Raw genomic sequence first — 16976 nt, 5'->3', positions numbered from 1 at the left:
TTGAAGGAAGCTATCTGAGAAATTGCATTGTGATGTGTGCATTCATCTCACAGAGTTAAAACTTACTTTTTATTCATCAGTGTGGAAATACTGTTTTTGTGGAATCTGTGAAGGGATGTTTTGGAGCACATTGAGGCCTATGGTGAAAAAGGAAACATCTTCAGATAAAAACTAGAAAGAAGCTTTCTGAGAAACTGCATTGTGAAGTGTGCATTAATCTCACAGAGTTAAATCTTTCTTTTGATGGAGCAAGTGGGAACCCTGTTTCTGTAGAATCTGCAATGAGACGTTTGGGAGCATATTGAGGCCTATGGTGAAAAAGGGAACATCTTCAGAGAAAAACCAGAAAGAAGCTTTCTGAGAAAGTGCTTTGTGATGTGTGCATTCATATCACAGAGTTAAAAGTTTCTTTTGATTGAGCAATTTGTGAGCACTATTTTTGTAGCATCTGCAAAGGGATATTTGCTAGTGAATTAAGGCCAATGTTGAAAAACCACATATCTTAAGAGAAAAACGAGAAAGAAGCTTTCTGAGAAACTGCTTTGCATGTGTGCATTTATGTCACGGAGTTAAACCTTTCTTTTGATGGAGCAGTTTGGAAAGACAGTTTTCATAGAAACTGTGAAGGGATATTTGGGAGTGCATTGAAGCCTATGGTGAAAAAGAAAATATGACATATAAAAAACTTCAAAGAAGCTTTCTTAGAAACTGCTTTGTGATATGTGCATTCATCTCACAGAGTTAAACCGTTCTTTTCATGTAGGCATATGGAAACAGTGTTTTTCTAGCATCTGAGAAGGGACATTTGGGAACACATTGAGGCCTATGTTGAAGAAGGAAATATCTTCAAAGAAAAACGTGTAAGAAGCTTTCTGACAAACTGCTTTGTGATGTGTACATTCACCTGACTGACTCAAACTTTTCTTTTGGCTAAACAGTTTGAAAACACTGTTTTTGTAGAATCTACAAGGGGATATTTGGGAGCACATTGAGGCTTATGGTGAAAAATAACATATCTTCACATAAAAATTGGAAATAAGATTTCTGAGAAACTGCTTTGTGATGTGTGCATTTATCTCACAGAGATAAAAGTTTATTTTGATGGCACAATTTGGAAACAGTGTTTTTTTTAACATCTGTGAAGGGATATTAAGGAGCACATCGAGGCCTATGGTGAAAAAGGAAATATCTTCAGAGAAAAACTAGAAGGAAGCTTTCTGAGAAACTGCTTTGTGATGTATGCTTACATCTCACAGAGTGAAACCTTTCTTTTGATTGAGCAGTTTGGAAACAGTGTTTTTGTAGAATCTGCAAAGTGATATTTGGAAGGGAATTAAGGCTAATGGGGAAAAATGACATATCTTAAAAGAAAATCCAGAAAAAAGCTTTCTGAGAAAACTACCTTGGGATATGTGCATTCATCTCATTGAGATAAATCTTTCTTTTGTTAGATCTGTTTGGCAATAATTTCTTTGTAGAATTTGCAAAAGGATATTTGGGAGTGAATTGAGGCATACAGAGAAAGAAGAAATTTCTTAAGAGGTAAACCAGAAAGAAGATTTCTGAGAAACTGATTTGTGATGTATGCATTTTTCTCACAGAGTTAAACGTTTCTTATGATGGAGCAGTTCTGAAACACTGTTTTTGTTGAATCAGTGAGAGGATATTTGGGATTGTATTGAGACCAAGGCTGAAAAGGGGAATATCTTCAGAGAAACACTGGAAAGCAGCTTTCTGAGAAACAGTTTTGTGATATGTGCATCCGTCTCACAGAGTTAAAAATTTCTTTTGATGGAGCAATTTGGAAACACTGTTTTTGTAGAACCTGCAAAGTGATATTTGGGAGTGCATTGAGGCCCATAGTGTTAAAGGAAATATCTTCAATAAAAACAACAAACAAACTTTCTGAGAAACTGCTTTGTGATGTATGCATTCACCTCACAGAGATAAACTTTTCTATTGATTTTCCAGTTTGGACACACTGTTATTGTAGGAAATGTGAGGGGATATTTGGGAGCCCATTGAGGCTTATGATGAAAAATTAAATATATTCATATAAAAACGAGAAAAATGCTTTCTGAGAAACTGCTTTGTGATTGTGCATTCATCTCACAGAGTTAAAGCTTTCTTTTCATTGAGTAGTTAGGGAACACTGTTTAGCTAGAATCTGTGAAGGGATATTTTGGAGCGCATTGAGCCCTATGCTGAAAGAAGAAACATCTTGATATAAAAACTACAAAGAAGCTTTCTGAAAAACTACTATGTGTCTTCTGTATTCATCTCACAGAGTTAAATTTTTCTGTTGATTGAGCAGTTTGGAAACACTGTTTTTGTAGAATCTGTGAAGGGGTATTTGAGAGCACAGAGACTTATGGTATAAAAGGAAATATCTTAAGAGAAAAATCAGAAAGAAGCTTTCAGAGAAACTGATTTGTGATGTGTGCATTCATCTCACAGAGTTAAGCTTTTCTTTTGAGTGAGCAGATTAGGAACCCTGTTTTAGTAGAAACTGCAAAGGGACAAAGTGGAGCCCATTGATGCTTATGGTGAAAAAGAGAACATGTTCAGAGAAAAACTAGAAAGAAGCTTTCTGAGAAGCTGCTATGTGACATGTGCATTCATTTAACTGAGGTAAACCTTTCTTTTGGTGGATCTGTTTAGCAATACTTTTTTTGGAGAATTTGTGAAGGGATATTTGGAAGTGCATTGAGGTCTATTGTCAAAAAGGAAATATCTTTAGATAAAAACTAGAAAGAAACTTTCTGAGAAAGTGCTCTGTGATGTGTATATACATCACACAGACTCAAAACTTTCTTCTGGTTGAGCAGTTTGGAAACACTCTTCTTTTAGAATCTGTGAAGGGATATTTGGGAGTGCATGGACTCCTATGGTGAAAAAGGCAAAATCTTCAAATAAAAACTAGAAATTAGCTTTTGACAAACTGCTCTTTGATGTGTGCTTTAATTTCACTGAGTTAATCCTTTATTTTGATTGAAGAGCTCGGAAACACTCTTTGTAGAATCTGCGATGGGATATTTTGAAGCACATTGAGACCTATGGTGAAAAGGAAATAACTTCAAAGATAAACATGAAAGAAGCTTTCAGAGAAGCAGCACTGTAAAGTGTGCATTCATTTCACAGAGTTAAACCTTTGTTTTGATTGAGCAGTTTGGAAACAAAGTTTTTGTAGAATCTGCAATGGGATATTTTGGAGGGCATTGAGGCCTATGGTGAAAAACCAAATATCATTAGAGAAAAATCAGAAAGAAATTTTTTGGAGAAACTGATTTGTGATGTGTGCATTTATCTCACAGAGTTAAACCTTTCTTTTGATTGAGCACTTTGGAAGCACTGTTTTTGTAGAATCTCCAAAAGGATACTGGGGAGCACATTCAGGACTATTTTGAATAAGGAAATATCTTCAGCTAAAGAGTAGAAAGAAGTGTTCTGAAAAAGTGCTTTGTGATGTGTGCATTCATCTCACAGAAATAAAAGTTTCTTTTGATGGAGCTGTTTGGCAACACTGTTTTTGCAGAATCTGCAAAGGGATATTAGGAAACGCATTTAGGCCTATGCTGAAAAAGTAAATATTTCAGAGAAAAACTATAAAGAAGCTTTGTGAGAAACCACTTTGTGTTGTGTGCATTCATCTCACTGAGTTAAACCTTTCTTTTGATTGAGAACTTTGGAAGCACTATTTTTGTAGAATCTGTGAAAGGATATTTCAGAGCACATTGAGGCCTATGGTGAAAAGGGAAATATCTTCAGATAAAAACTAGAAAGAAGCTTTCTGAGAAACAGCTTTTTGATTAGTGCATTCAACTCAGAGAGTTTTACCTTGTTTTGATGGAGCCGTTAGGAAACATTGTTTTTTGTAGAATTGGCGAAGGGATAATTGGCAGCCCATGGAGGCCTATGGTCAAAAAGGAAATATCTTCAGATAAAAACTAGAAAGAAACTTTCTGACGAACTGTTTTGTAATGTGTGCATTCATCTCAATGAGTTAAACCTTTCTTTTGAATGAGCAGTTTGGAAATGCTGTTTTTGTAAAATCTGAAAAGGCATATTTGGGAGCATATTGAGGGCTATGGTGAAAAAGGAAATATCATCAGATAACTTCAAAGAAGCTTTCTGAGAAACTGCTTTGTGATGTGTGCATTCATCTCACAGAGTTAAATCTTTCTTCTGATGGAACAATTTGGAAATGCAATTTTTTTTTTTTTTTTTTTTTTTGAGACGGAGTCTCGCTCTGTCGCCCAGGCTAGAGTGCAGTGGCGCAATCTCGGCTCACTGCAAGCTCCGCCTCCTGGGTTCACGCCATTCTCCTGCCTCAGCCTCTCCGAGTAGCTGGGACTACAGGCGCCCGCCACCGCGCCCGGCTAATTTTTTGTATTTTTAGTAGAGACGGGGTTTCACCGTGGTCTCGATCTCCTGATCTCGTGATCCGCCCGCCTCGGCCTCCCAAAGTGCTGGGATTACAAGCGTGAGCCACCGCGCCTGGCTGGAAATGCAATTTTTATAGAATCTGCAAAGGGGTATTTGGGAGCACATTGAAGACTATGGTGGAAAAGGAAATATCTTCAGAGAAAAACAAGAAAGAAGGTTTCAGAGAAACTGCTTTGTGATGTGTGCATTCACCTCACAGAGTTCAACCTTTGTTTTGATGGAGGGGTTTGGAAACACATTTTTTGCCGAATCTGCGAAGGAATATTTGGGAGCACATTGAAGTCTATGGTCAAAAAAGAACTACCTTCAGATATAAGGTAGAAAGAAACTTTCTGAGAAACTGCTTTGTGCTGTGTGCTTTCGTCTTACAGAGATAAAACTGTCTTGTGATTGAGCACTTTGGAAACACTGTTTTTGTAGAATCTGTGAAGAGATATTTGGATGTGTATCAAGGCCTCTGGTGAAAAAAGGAAATAACTTCAGATAAAAACTAGAAAGAAGCTTTCTGAGAAACTGTTTTCTGATGTGTGCGTCCAGCTCACAGAGTTAAACCTTTCTTTGGATCAAGCAGTTTGGAAACACTGTTTTTCTAGAATCTGTGAAGTAATGTTTGGGAGGGAATTGAGGCCTATGGTGAAAAAGGAATAGCTTCAGAGGAAAGCCAGAAAGAAGCTTTCTGAGAAACTCCTTCGTGATGTGTGTATTTCTCTCACAGTGTTAACCCATTATTTTGATAGAGCATGTAGGAAACTGTTTTTGTAGAATCTGTGAAGGGATATTTGGGACCGCATTAAGGTCTATGGTGAAAAAGGAATTATCTTCGGAGGAAAACTAGAAACAAGCATTCTGAGAAACTGCTTTTGAATGTGTGCATTCATCTCAAAGTGCTAAACCTTTCTTTTGATGACACAGTTTGGCAACATTGTTTTTATAGAATCTGCGAATGGATATTTGGGAGCTCATTGAGACCTGTTTTCAAAAATGAAATATACTTAGATAAAAAACTAGAAAGAAACTTTCTGGCACACAAATTTGTGATGTGTGCATTCATCTCACAGAGTTAAACATTTCTTTTGTTGGAGCTGTTTGGAAAACCTGTTTTTGTAGAATCTGCAAAGGGATACTTGGGAGCACATTGAGGCTTATGGTTGAAAAAGGAAATATCTTTAGAGAAAAAGTATAAAGAAATTTTCTGAGAAACTGCTTGTTGATGTGTACAATCATCTCACAGAGTTAAACCACTGTTTGATGGAGCAGTTTGGAAACACTGTTTCTGTAGAATCTGCAAAGTGATATTTGGGAGCACACTGCAGACTATGGTGAAAAGGGAAATATACTCCGAGAAAAACTAGAAATAACATTTCCGAGAAACTGCCTTTTGATGTATGTATTCATCTCACAGAGATAATATATGTTTCATTGGAGCAGTTTGGAAACACTGTTTTTGTAGAATTTGCTAAGGGATATTAGGAAGGACCTGGAGGTCTATGGTGTAAATGGAAATGTATTCAGAAAAAAACTAGAAAGAAGCTTTGGAGATACTGCTTTGTATGCATTCAGCTAAGACAGTTAAACATTTCTTTGGATTCAGCAGCTTGGAAACACTGTTTTTATAGAATCTGCCACGGATATTTGGGAGTGCATTGAGGCATATGGTGAAAAAGGAAATATTTTCAGAGAAATACTAGAAGGAAGATTTCAGATAAACTGCTTTGTAATGTGTGCATTCAACTCACAGAGATAACACTTTCTTTGGGTTGGTAGTTTGGAAAGACTTTCTTGTGGAATCTTCTAAGAGATTTTTAGGAGATCATTGAGGCCTATGGTGAAAAAGGAAATGTCTTCAAATAAAAACTAGAAAGAAGCTTTCTGAGAAACCGCTTTGTGATGTGTGTATTTAATATCACTGAGTTAAAAGTTTCTTTTGATAGAGAAGTTTGGAAACACTGTTTTTGTGGAACCTGCAAAAGGATATTTGGGAGCACGTTAAGTACTATGCTGAAAAAGGAAACATCTTAAGGGGAAAACTAGAAAGAATCTTTCTGAGAAACTTCTTTGTGATGTGTGCATTCATTGCCCTATGGTGAAAAACAAAACATCTTAGGAGAAAAACCAGAAAGAAGTTTTCTGAGAAACTGATTTGTGATGTGTGCATTCACTAGGAGAGTTAAACCTTTCTTTTGATGGAGTTGTTTGGCAACACTGTTTTTATAGAATATGCAAAAGGATATTTGGGAGCACAATGAGGACTATGGTGAGAAAGGAAATATCTTCAGAGAAAAACTAGAAAGAAGCTTTCTGAAAAAGTCCTTTGTGAGGTGTGCATTCATTTCACTGAGTTAAACCTTTCTTTTGATAGAACAGTTTGGAAACACTGTTTTTGAAGAATCTGCGAAGGCATATTTCAGTGTGCCTTGAGGACAATGGTGAAAAATATATCTTCAGAGAAAAACTACAAAAAAGCTTTCTGTGAAACTGCTTTGTGAAGTGTGCATCCATCTCTCTGAGTTAAACCTTTATTTTGATGGAGCAGTTTGGAAAAACTGTTTTTGTGGAATCTGTGAAGAAACATTTCGGTGTGCACTGAGACCTATGGTGAAAAAGGAATTATCTTCAGAGAAAAAATAGGAAGAAGATTTCTGACAAACAGCTTTGTGATGATTGCATTCATCTCAACGTGTTTAACATTTCGTTTGTTGAAACAGTCTTGAAACACTGTTTTTATAGAATCTGTGAAGGGATATCTGGGAGCATATCGAGGCCTATGGTCAAAAAGGAAATATCTTTACATAAAAACGAGAAAGAAGCTCTCTCACAAACTGATTTGTGATGTGTGCATTCATCTCACAGAGTTTAATCTTTCTTTTGATGGAAATTTTTGGAAATGCTGTTTTTGTTGAATCTGCGAACGGATATTTGGGAGGACATTGAGACCTGGGGTGAAAAAGGAATATCCTCAGAGAAAAACTACAAAGACTGTTTCTGAGAAATTGCTTTTTCTCGTTTTCATTCATATCACAGATTTAAACCTTTCTTTTGATTGAGCAGTTTGGAAACACTGTTTTTGTGGAATCTGCAAAGGGATATTTGAGAGGTCATTGAGGCCTATGATGAAAAAGGAAATATCTTCAGATAAAAACTAGAAAGAAGGTTTCTGAGAAACTGATTTGTGTTGTGTTCATTCATCTCACAGATTTAAACCTTTCTTTTGATGTAGCAGTTTGGAAAAACTTTTTGTACAATCTGTGAAGGGATATTTGGGAGTGCATTGAGGCCTATGGTCAAAAAGGAAATATCTTCAGAGGAAAACTAGAAGGAAGTTTTCTGAGCAACTGATTTGTGATGTGTGCATCCGTCTCATGGAGTTAAACCTTTCTTTGAATGGAGTGGTTAGGAAACATTGTTTTTGTAGAATCTGTGAAGAGATATTTGCAAGTGCACTGAGGCCTATCATGAAAAAGCAAATTTCTTCAGCAGAAAACTAGAAAGAAGCTTTCTGAGAAACTGTGTTGTGATTAGTGGATTCATCTCAGAGTGTTAAACCCTTCTTTTGATAGAGCAGTTTGGAAACTGTTTTTCTAGAATCTCTGAAAGTATATCTGGGAGTGCATTGAGGACTATGGTGAAAAAGGATGTATCTTTAGAGAAAAACTAGAAAGAAGATTTTCGCAAAAACTGCATTTTGATGTGTGCATTCATCTCAAAGTGTTTAACTTTTCTCTTGAAGGCATAGTTTGAAACACTATTTTTGTAAACTCTGCAAAGGGATATTTGGGAGAGAATTTATGCTTATGGCCAAAAAGGAAATATATTTAGATAGAAACTGGAAAGAAGCTTTCTAAGAAACAGATTTGCTACATTTGCATTCATATTACAGAGATAAACCTTTCTTTTAATGGAGCATTTTGGAAACAGTGTTTTTGTAGAATCTGTGAAGGGATATTTGGGTGCACGTCAAGGCCTAGGGTAAAAAATGAAATACCTTCAGATAAAATGTAGAAAGATGCTTTCTGAGAACCTGCTTTTTGATGTCTGTATTCATCTCACAGAGGTAAAGCTTTCTTTTGATTGAGCAGTTTGGAAACACTGTTTAAGTAGAATCTGTGAAGGTATATTTGGGAGTACTTTAAGCCCTACGGTGAAAAAGAAAAAATCTTCAAAGAAAAACTAGAATGAAGCTTTCTGATAAACTGCTTTGTGACGTGTGCTTCAATGTCACAGATTTAAACTTTTCTTTTGATGGAGCAGTTTGGAAACACTGTTTTTGTGGAAACTGCAAAGGGATATTTGGGAGTGCTTTGAGGCCTATAGTGAAAAAGGAAACATCTTCAGGGAAACACTAGAAAGAAGCTTTCTGAGAAACTGCTTTGTGATGTGTGCACTCATCTCACACAGTTATGGCTTTTTTTTTTTTAATTGAGCAGTTTGGAAACTCTGTTTTTGAAGAATCTGAGAACAGATATTTGGGAGTGCATTGAGGCCTATGGTTTAAAACAAAATATCTTAAGAGAAAAATCAGAAATTTTCTGAGAAACTGATTTTTGATGTGTCCATTCATCTCACAGACCTAAACATTAGTTTTGATGGAGCAGTTTGGAAAAACTGTTTTGTAGAGTATGCCAAGTTATATTTGTGAGCACTTTGTGGCCTAGGGTGAAAAAGGAAATATCTTCCAAGAAAAACTAGAAAGAAGCTTTCTGAGAAACTGCTTTGTGATGTGTGTATTATCTCAGAGAAATAAAACTTTTTTTTGAAGGAGCAGTATGGGAACACTGTTTTTGTAGAATCTGCAAAGGGATATTGGGGAAGGCATTGAGGCCTATGGTGAAAAAGTAAATATCTTCAGAGAAAAACTAGAAAGAAGTTTTCTGAGAAACTGCTTTGTGATGTGTGAATTCATCTCACACATTTAAAACTTTCTTTGATGGAGCAGTTTGGAAACACAGTTCTGTAGAAGCTGCTGAGGGATATTTTGGATCACATTGAGGACTATGGTTAAAAAGGAAACACCTTCAGAGAAAAACTAGAAAGAATCTTTATGAGAAACTGCTTTGAGATGTGTGCATTCATCTCACAGACTCAAACCTTTCTTTTGTTGAGATTTTGGAAACACTGTTTTTGTAGAATCTGTAAAGAGATACTTTGGAGTACATTGAGTCCTATGTTTAAAAGGAAATATCTTCATATAAAAACTAGGCAGAAGCTTTCTGAGAAACTGCTGTGTGATGTGTGCTTTCATCTCACAGAGTGAAATGTTACTTTTGATGGTGCAATTTGGAAACAGTTTTAGTTGAATCTGCTAAGGGATATTTGGGAACACATTATTGACTATGGTGAAAAAGGAAATATATTTAGTTAAAAACTAGAAAGAAGCTTTCTGAGAAACTGATATGTGATGTGTGCCTTCATCTCACAGAATTCAACCTTTCTTTTGATGGAGCTGTTTCTGGTAGAATTTTTTTGTAGGATCCGTGAAGGGATATTTGGGAGCACTTTGAGGCCTGTGGTGAAAAAATAAATATCTTCAGAGAAAAACTAGAAAGAAGCTTTCTGAGAGACTGCTTTGTGATATGTGGATTCATCTCACAGATTCAAAACTTTCTTCTGGTTGAGCAGTTTGTAACCACTGTTTTTGTAGAACACGTGAAGGGATATTTGGGAGTCCATTGAGGCCTATAGTGAAAAAGGAAATATCTTCAGATGCAAATGTGAAAGAAGCTTTCTGAGAAAGAGTTTTGTAATATGTGCATTCATCTCACACTCTTACATCTTTCTTTTGATTGAGCAGTTTGGAAACACAGTTTTCTAGAATCTTTTTAGGGATATTTCAGAATGCATTGAGTCCTGTGGTGAAAAAATAAACATCTTAAGAGAAAAACTAGAAGGAACCTTTCTGAGAAACTGCTTTGAGGTATGTGCATTCCTCTCACAGACTCAAACATTTTTTTTTTGGTTGAGCAATATGGAAACACTGTTTTTGTAGAATCAGCAAAGAGATACTTGGGAGTGCTTTGAGGCCTATGGTGAAAAAGGCAATATCTTCAGATAAAAAGTAGGCAGAACCATTCTGAGAAACTGCTTTGTGATGTATGCATTCATCTCAAAGAGTTAAAACTTTATTTTGATGGAGCAGTTTGGAAACACTGTATTTGTAGAATCTGTGAAGGGATGTTTCAGAGCACTTTGAGGCCTATGGTCAAAAAGGAAATATCTTTAAATAAAAACTAGAATGAAGCTTTCTGAGAAACTGATTTGTGATGTGTGCATTCATCTCACAGTGTTAAACATTTCTTTTGATGGAGCACTTAGGAAACACCATTTTTGTACAATCTGTTAAGGGATATTTGGGAGTGCATTGAGGATTTTGGTGAAAAAGGAACAATCTTAAGAGAAAAACCTGAAAGTAGCTTTCTGAGAAACTGATTTGTGATGTGTGCATTCATCTCAAAGAGATAAACATTTCTTTTAATGGAGCAGTTTGGAAACACAGTCTTTGAGGAATCTGTGAAGGGATATTTGGGAGGGAATTGAGGTCTATGGTGAAAAAGAAAATTTCTTCAGAGAAAAATTAGAAAGAAGCTTTCTGAGAAACTGCCTTGTGATGTGTGTGTTCATCTCACAGAATTAAACCTTTCTATTGATTCACAGTTTGGAAACACCGTTTTTGTAGAAACTACCAAGTGATATTTGAGAGTGCATTGAGGCCTGTGGTCAAAAAGGAAATACCTTTAGATAAAATCTAGAAAGAAGTGTTCAGAGAAATTGATTTGTGATGTGTGCATTCCTTTCACCGAGTTGAACCACTGTTTTGATTGAGCAGTTTTGATTGAGTCTTTTTGTAGAATCTGCAAAAGGATATTGGGGAGTGCTTTGAGGCTTATGGTGAAAAAGGAAATATCTTCAGATTAAAACTACAAGGAAGCTTTCAGAGACACTGCTTTTTGATACGTGCAGTCATCTCACAGAGTTAAACTTTTCTTTTGATGGAACAGTTTGGGTATGCTGTTTTTGTATAATCAGAGAAGGGATATTTGGGAGCACATTGAGGCCTATAGTCAAAAAGGAAATATCTTTAGATAAAAACCAGAAAGAATCTTTCTGATAAACTGATTTGTGATGTGTCCATTCATCTCACTGAGAAAACCTTTCTTTTGATGGAACTGTTAGGAAACACTTTTTTTCTACAATCTGCAAAAGGATATCTGGAACTGCCTTGAGATCTATGGTGAAAAAGAAATAGGTTTAGCAAAAAGATAGAAGCTTTCTGAGAAACTGCTTTGTGATGATTGCATTCAGCTCATAGAGTTAAACATTTCTTTCGATGGAGCAGTTTAGAAACACTAGTTTTTCTTATCTTCAAAGGGATATTTTTTAGCCCATTGAAGTCTATGGTGAAAAAGGAAATATCTTCAGATGAAAATTGGAAGGAAGCTTTCTGAGAAACTGTTTCTTGATGTATGCATTCAACTCATAGAGTTAAACCTTTCTTTTGAAGGAGCTGTTTGGAAACCTGATTTGGTAGGATCTATGATTGATAGTTGGGAGTGCGTAGAGTCCTACGGTGAAAAATGAAATATCTTCAGAGAAAAACTAGAATGAAGCTTTCTGAGAAACTGCTGTGTGATGTGTGCATTCACCTCACAGACTCAAATCTTTCTTTTCATTGAGAAGTTTCAAAACACTGTTTTTGTAGATTCTGCAAAGGTATATTTAGGAGTGCATGGAGGCCTATATTGAAAAAAGAAATATCACCACATAAAAACCAAAAAGAATCTTTTGGAGAAACTGCTTTGTGATGTGTGCCTTCATCTCAGAGATGAAAATTTCTTTTGAAGGGGCAGTTTGGAAGCACTGTTTTTATAGAATTTGTGAAGGGAAATTTGGGAGTGCATTGAGGCCTCTGGTGAAAAAGGAAATTTGTTCAGCAAAAAAACTACAAAGAAGCTTTCTGAGGAACTGCTTTGTAATGTTTGTATTCATCTGACATAAACTTTTCTTTTGATGGAGCAGTTTGTCAAGACCATTTTTATGGAATCTGCAAAGAGATATTTGGGAGTGCATTGAGGCCTAGGGTAACAAAGGAAATATCGTCAGAGGAAAGCTAGAAATAAGCCTTATGAGAAACTTATTTGTGAAGTGTGCATTCACCTCACAGAGTTAAACCTTTCTTTTGATGGGGCTGTTTTGAATAACTTTTTCTAGTATCTACGAAAGGATATTTGGGGGCGCATTGAGGCTTATGGTGAAAATGGAGATATCTTCAGAGAAAAACAAGAAAGAAGCTTTCTGAGAAGCTGATTTGTGATGTGTGCACTCATCTCACAGAGTTAAATCTTTCTTTTGATGGGGCAGTTTGTATACACTGTTTTTGTAGAATCTGAGGAGGGATGTTTGGGAGCCCATTGAGGCCTATAGTGAAAAAGGAAATATCTTCAGATTAAAATTAGAAAGAAGCATTCTGAGAAACTCCTTTGTGATGTGTGCATTCATCTCACAGAGTTAATCTTTTCTTTTGATTGAGTAGCTCAGAAACTTTTTTTTTAGAATCTGTGAAGGGATATTCGGGAGCTCCTTGAGGCCTATGGTGTAAAAGGAAATATCTTTAAAGAAAAACCAAAAAGTTGCTTTCTGAGAAACTGCTTTGTGTTGTGTGCATTTTTCTCACAAACGTAAACATTTCTTTGGATGGAAAAGTTTGGAAACACTGCTTTTGTAGAATCTGCAAAGGAATATTTGGAAGTGCATTGAGGCCTATTGTGTAAAGTGAAATACCTTTAGCAAAAAGCTAGAAAGAAGCTTTCTGAGACACTGCCTTGTGATGTGTGCAGTTGTCTCAAAGATTCAAAACTTTCTTTTGATGGAGAAGTTTGGAAATACTGTTTTTGTAGAATCTGCAAAGGGATATTTGGGAGCACATTGAGGCACATAGTGAAAAATGCATTATCTTCAGAGAAAAACTAGAAAGAAGTTTCTGAGAAACTGCTTTGTATTGCATTCGTTCATCTCACAGAGGTAAAACTTACTTTGATTGAACAGTTTAGAAACACTGTTTTTGTGGAATCTGCAAAGGAATATTTGGTAGCTCATTACTTCAGACAAAAACTAGAAGGAAGCTAATGAGAAGCTGCTTTGTGAAGTGTGCATTCATCTTCCTGAGTTAACCTTTCCTGTTATTCAGCAGTTTGGAAATGGTCTTTGTAAAATCTGTGAATGTGTATTTCATAGTGCATTGAGGCCTAGGTTGAGAAAGGAAATATCTTCAGAGAAAAACCAGAAAGAAGCTTTCTGAGAAATTGCTTTGTGATGTGTGCAGTCATCTCACAGAATTAAGCCTTTCTTTTAATGGGGCAGTTTGTATACACTGTTTTTGTAGAATCTGAGGAAGGATGTTTGGGAGCCTATTGAGGCCTATAGTGAAAAAGGAAATACCTTCAGATTAAAATTGGAAAGAAGCATTCTGAGAAACTGATTTGTGATGTGTACATTAATCTCACAGAGTTAAACCTTTATTTTGATGGAGCAGTTTGGAAACACTGTTTTTGTAGAACCTGCAAAGTGATATTTGGGAGTGCATTGAGGTCTATGGTCACAAAGGAAATATTTTCAGATGAAAACTAGAAAGAGTCTTTCTGAGAAACTGATTTGTGATGTGTGCATTCATCTCAGAAAGTTAATCCTTTCTTTTGATTGAGCAGTTTGGAAACACTGGTTTTGTAGAATCTATGAAGCAATATTTGGAAGCATATTGAGGCCTGTGCTGAAAAAAGGAAAATCTTCAGAGGAAAACTAGAGGGGTTTTCTGGGAAACTGATTTGGGATGTGTGCATTGATCTCACAGACTCAAACATTTCTTTTGGTTGAGCAGTTTGGAAACACTGTTTTTGCAGAATCTGCAGAGATATTTGGGAGCACATTGAGTCTTATGGTGAAAAAGGTAGCATCCTCATAGAAAAAACAGAAGGAAGGGGGGTGGAGCCAAGATGGCCAAATAGGAACAGCTCCAGTCTACAACTCTTATCATGAGTGATGCAGAAGAAGAATGATTTCTGCATTTCCAACTGAGGTACCAGGTACATCTCACTCGGGATTGTCAGTGGGTGCAGGACAGTGGCTGCAGTGCACCAAGCCTGAGTGAAACCATGATGAGGCATCACCTCACCCAGGAAGTGCAAGGGGTAGGAGAATTCCCTTTCCTAACCAAGGAAAGGGGTGATGGATGGCACCTGGAAAATCGGGTCACTCTGCCCCAGTACTGTGCTTTTCTGATGGTCTTAGCAAACTGCACACCAGGAGATTATATCCCATGCCTGGCTCAGACGGTCCTATGACCACAGAGCCTCACTCATTGCTAGCACAGCAGTCTGAGTTCAAACTGAAAGGTGGCAGTGAGGATGGGGGAGGGGCCCCTGCCATTGCTGAGGCTTGAGTAGGCAAACAAAGTGGCTGTGAAGCTCGAACTTGGTGGAGCCCACCGCAGCTCAATGAGAACTGCCTTCCTCTGTAGACTCCACCTCTGGGGCAGGACATAGCCAAACAAAAGGCAGCAGAAACCTCTGCAGACTTAAATGTCCCTGTCTGACAGCTTTGAAGAGAGTAGTGGTTCTTCTAGCATGCAGCTGGAGATCTGACAACAGACAGACTGCCTCCTCAAGTGGGTCCCTGGCCCCTGAGTAGCCTAACTGGGAGGCATTCCCCCAGTAGGGACAGACCGACACCTCACATTGCCAGGTACTCCTCTGACAGAAATCTTTCAGAGGAACGATCAGGCAGCAGCATTTGCTGTTCACCAGTATCTGCTGTTCTGCAGCCTCCACTGCTGATTCCCAGACAAATAGGGTCTGGAGTGGAACTCTGGCAAACTCCAACAGACCTGCAGCTGAGGGTCCTGACTGTTAAAAGGGAAACTAACAAACAGAAAGGATATCCACACTAAAACCCATCAGTACATCACCATCATCAAAGATCAAAGGTAGATAAAACCACAAAGATGGGGAAAAAACAGAGGAGAAAAACTGAAAAATCTAAAAATCAGAGCACCTCTCCTTCTCCAAAGGAATGCAGCTGCTCACCAGCAATGGAACAAAGCTGGATGGAGAATGACTTTGATGTATTGAGAGAAGAAGGCTTCAGACTATCAAACTACTCTGAGCTAAAGGAGGAAGTCTGAACCCATGGCAAAGAAGTTAAAAACTTTGAAAAAGGATTAGACGAATGGCTAACTAGAATAACCAAAGTAGAAAAGTCCTTAAAGGACATGATGTAGCTGAAAACCACAGCACAAGAACTACGTGACAAATGCACAAGCCTAGGTAGCTGCTTTGATCAACTGGAAGAAAGGATATCAGTGATGGAGGATCAAATGAATGAAAAGAAGCAAGAAGAGAAGTTTAGAGAAAAAGAACGTTCTCTCCTGCTTTGTTGGTGGGCTGGTATCTGCTTATATTCTTGCTACTGCAACTGATGACCAAGGCAGTCATATAGGCCAGGTTCCTGTTGCTGCCACTGCTGTTGTCGTCACCTCTGCCACACCATGCCACTGGGCCTAGCCTGGCCCACTAGCTTTCCCCAGCCTTCCCGCTATGGCATCTTGAGTGTCGGGGGTTGGATGCCAGTCCCCCTCTCCTTGTCCACCACCCCACCATTCAGGTACCTAGCGTGTTCCAGCGTGGAGGTTTAAGGACCCCTTGGGGGGTCACCCATCAGCCCCTGGGTCAGGTGCAGTGGTCCCATGGGGGAGTCCCTTTGGGAGGGGCCCAGCCCCTCACTTGCCTCCCCTGCAGACTCCAAACCCCAGTCAGGGCCACACCACACTTCTGTGTCACTGCTGACGCTGCTGTCATGGCTGTTGTCAGGTGGGGGCTTTACCCAGCAGCCATTGTGCTGTCACACATGTGCCATGCGTGTGGCTTGTGCCCCACGCCATGGGGGTGTGAACCCCCGGGTGCCTGTGGAGTGGTGTCAGCGTTCCCCCACATGGTCAGCACGCACCTCCCTGTGTTGTGAAACCTTCCGCTCCCTCTTCAGAGTCTGGTTCCATTGCTGTCTGACTGACCAGCCTAAGGCAACCACTCCAGATGATGTGCTGTGCCAGGAGGGCCTCCCAGTGTTGGGAGAATCTTCGCAAAATCAACCTCATATGACTCTTAGCGGTGGATCACTTGGCTCATGCGTCGATGAAGAACACACCTAAATGCAAGAATTAGTGTGAATTGCAGGACGCATTGATCATCCACACTTCAAATACACTTGCAGCCCCAGGTTCCTCCCAGGGCTACACCTGTCTCAGTGTACTTGCCAGTCAATCACCCCTGGGGGTGCCTCCAGGCTCCTTGGGGTGCACAGCTGGGGGTTCCCTCACAGGGCCTGCTGGGGCCTTCTGTCCCCCCAAGTGCAGACCCAGGGACATCTGCCCTCCTCTTCCACCACGCCCACCACTTCCCCCTTCCCCCGTGGGTTCTGCGTGGTCACGCATTGGGTGGCAGGTGGAAGGGGAATGCCTGGTTGTGAGGGAGAGACAGAGAGCAGCACTG

At 38.6% G+C, this 16976-nt stretch overlaps 1 pseudogene; it reads left to right on the top strand.

Moving 5' to 3' along the window:
• Window positions 1-16584: 16584 nt before the first annotated feature.
• LOC129483696 (uncharacterized) lies at window positions 16585-16737 on the top strand (annotated as a pseudogene).
• The last annotated feature ends 239 nt before the right edge of the window (window positions 16738-16976 follow it).

Source organism: Symphalangus syndactylus, chromosome 5 (assembly GCF_028878055.3).
Source record: "Symphalangus syndactylus isolate Jambi chromosome 5, NHGRI_mSymSyn1-v2.1_pri, whole genome shotgun sequence".
NCBI classification, from domain to species: domain Eukaryota; kingdom Metazoa; phylum Chordata; class Mammalia; order Primates; family Hylobatidae; genus Symphalangus; species Symphalangus syndactylus.
The sequence above is the reverse complement of the archived record's forward strand: the minus strand, read 5'-3'. Positions and strand labels throughout refer to the sequence as shown.